Raw genomic sequence first — 3,006 nt, 5'->3', positions numbered from 1 at the left:
CCTGACAGTATATTCTCCCTCCCTACGCTCCCCGTAAGCTTTGATCCATCCATAAAAAAGCCACCGCCCCTCTCGTGCAGCTAGTCTTCCCACCCATGCCTCCCCACGACAGTCAGGGCTGGACTATGTGACCTAATAAACCAAGTATTTTGGGATGAAATCAAAGTGGCGAGGATTTTAGAGTGTCCAGGCTCGCAATCAACTAAGTATTCAGATTCTCTAAGCCTGAGGGCAGCTTTCGGGCCATACACCTGGCCCTTTTGTTCACCATTGCTATGTGCAGCAAAACGTTCGGTACCTAAGTTGCACATAGTACAAAAACAACAACAGCAATTTGCATACGATTATCCAAAACAACGTGTTAAAGCTGAAACAACAGCGTTGGGCTGTTTTCCCTTTCAATGGACCGCTAATTTTATTGTGATTTCATTGTATTTGATATTTGCATTAATTTCGTCCAGTTCGGTTCGGCGAACGCCAAAAATAGTTGGGATGAAATGAAGCTGAGAGGGTATTAATAAACAGATCTGCCAGTCAATGGCTATATTTAATCTTGTTAACCAGCTGGAAATAGAAACATGTAAAAATCTTCAACTGTGTGAGTGTGTGTGTGCGCGCTGAAATTGTGCAAGTGTTGATTGGTGTGCGTGTACACATGTTTTTTGCTTTATCTGTCAATGGCGGCGTAGATTTGTTTCAAGGTCAGCACCACTACGCCACGCACAAACACACACACATACATATATGCCATACATACATAGGAAATTTACTCCAAATGGCCAAAAGTGAATTTGACTGCGCTGAACCGGCCTGCTGATAGCAGCTCGCTGGCGTGTAAGTCGCGGAAGATAGCAACCGGCGTTTGTATGTGTGCGTATGTGTGCTTTTTGAGATGCTATTGCTCCAGCGCACAAACACACATACATAAACACTTATGTATGTGCTTTCGCGCGCGCACACATCGAGAAGGATGTAGAAATTATGCTAATGCAGTGATCATTCCGGTTGGGCTCGCCTGATTTGAATACGAGTATAGTAGTTGGTGCGCGCTTTACTACTCAAGCCGGTTCGGTTCGGTTTGGCTTTGGGTTGCTTCGCTCGCTCCATTTCGCCTTCTATTGGTGGTACTCTGGCGTGCATGTAAATTACAAACAACCAACAACAAAAGCAACAATGAAAGACAAAGCAACTCCAAGCCGAATTAGAGCCGAGAGATATTTCGCAATCGTTTAAAATATCCAAACATATGCACATATATAATTCACTAGGCGCAGGTTTTCGTGCGCAGAAACAGCCAAAAACCCAAAAAAATTAAATAAAATTTAAATCAATTAAAAATATGTTTACAAATTAGCTTTTTATTTGAATTTTGTTGCAACTCTTTCTTTGGCATTTAAAACAGTTGTGTTATTGTGTTTGTGCGCTTGAATTTCGAGCTTATTTTTTTACTATTATTATTATGGCTTTTTTAATTTACATATGACCTTGAGTTTTCTACACACACAACGCGCACGCACCCAGCACAAACGCGGAAATTTACCGGGTGTTCGCCCCATCCATGAAAAAAATAAAAAAAATTATTAAAAAATTCTTTTAATGATGCCCCTTTGGGGGAAAAAAATGAAAAATTTGTGATTTTCCCTTTGAAAGGAGGGCCCCTTGGGTATAAAAAAATTATTTGTTTTGTATTTATGTATATCCCCAAAATTTTTTTTCGGATTGGTTTTTTTATAATTTAAAATGCTCAAATTTCAAAAAATTTTTGGAAATTTGGAAAGGTAAATCTATATTTTTAAAGTCCCTTTTAAAATTTAGTTTCATAAATCCAATAAATTATAACAACCCAACTTTTAAATTGTAATTTTAAATTTGTTGTAAAAACCCAAAATTTAAAAATTTTAAAATTTTTTTTATGACAAGTTTGAGTCCTCGGCCCACGATAAGTTTTTCAGTGGGGAGATTTTTTTTATCTTCGTTTCATTAGGTAAAGTCAATCAATTTAAAAAAACATTAAAGTGCAGTTTTTAAAGGAAAACTTAATTTTATGGACATTGTTCCCAAAATTCCCCATGTTAAAACTCATGTTTTTTGTGTTCTTTTTAGAATTTTTTTTCAAAATAAAAACAATATTTTTTCATTAAAATATGTCAACGTCTCCTAAATTTCGAAGTTCTTTTTAAATCTTTAAATAAAAAAACAGCCAAATCATGATTTTGGGGAAATATTATTTTAAATTTTATTAGAATTTAAATGGGTTTATCGTTTTCAATGGTGTTTTGGGGGGGAAATACCGGGGTTAAATTTTTTGGGGAAACCGGGCATTTTTTGAGAAATTTATTCCCAAAAACAAAAAGGCTCCGGGAAAAACGGATTCAAGCCCATTCAAGGTTAAAAAGGTGGCCCATTTGGGAATTTTTTAAAACCTATTTTCAAAAAAATTTATGAAATTTGTGAAAAAAAAAATTTCTCTTGTTGGGCTCGGCTTTTTCTGTAAAAGTCCAAAAGGCCCACCTTTAAATTAAAATAAAATTTTTGGAAAAATTTAATTTTTTTTAATCAACATGCCCAAAAATATACTGCTATAGCGACCCCCAACTTTTTTATAATTTTGAAGAAGATTTGTTCTCCCAAAATACAAAAAATTTCCAAATGGTTTTTTAAACATTCCCGGTTATCTTTTTCGACTGGTGGTTAAATTTTTTTCTTTATCAGCCCCTGACATTTCTGATGTAAAAATAAATTATTTTTAAGTGCCCTATGTTTGTGTGATCGGCAAAATAACTTAACAAAAGGGAACATTAAATTTTGTTTTAAAATTGGTAAAACACCCAAATTTAATTTTAAAAAATTTTTGGGGAAATTTGCCTTCTCTGAATGCAGGGGTGGTTTTAATTTTCAAATGGGGTGAGGTGAGTCAAATTTGGGCCAATCAAAACGTTCCCGGAAATTCATCGAAAAAGGGCGTTTAAAAAAAGAAAAAATTTTAAAAATTGAATTTCATCTCAA

This window comes from Bactrocera neohumeralis, chromosome 5, assembly GCF_024586455.1.
Source record: "Bactrocera neohumeralis isolate Rockhampton chromosome 5, APGP_CSIRO_Bneo_wtdbg2-racon-allhic-juicebox.fasta_v2, whole genome shotgun sequence".
Lineage (NCBI taxonomy): Eukaryota > Metazoa > Arthropoda > Insecta > Diptera > Tephritidae > Bactrocera > Bactrocera neohumeralis.
The sequence above is the reverse complement of the archived record's forward strand: the minus strand, read 5'-3'. Positions refer to the sequence as shown.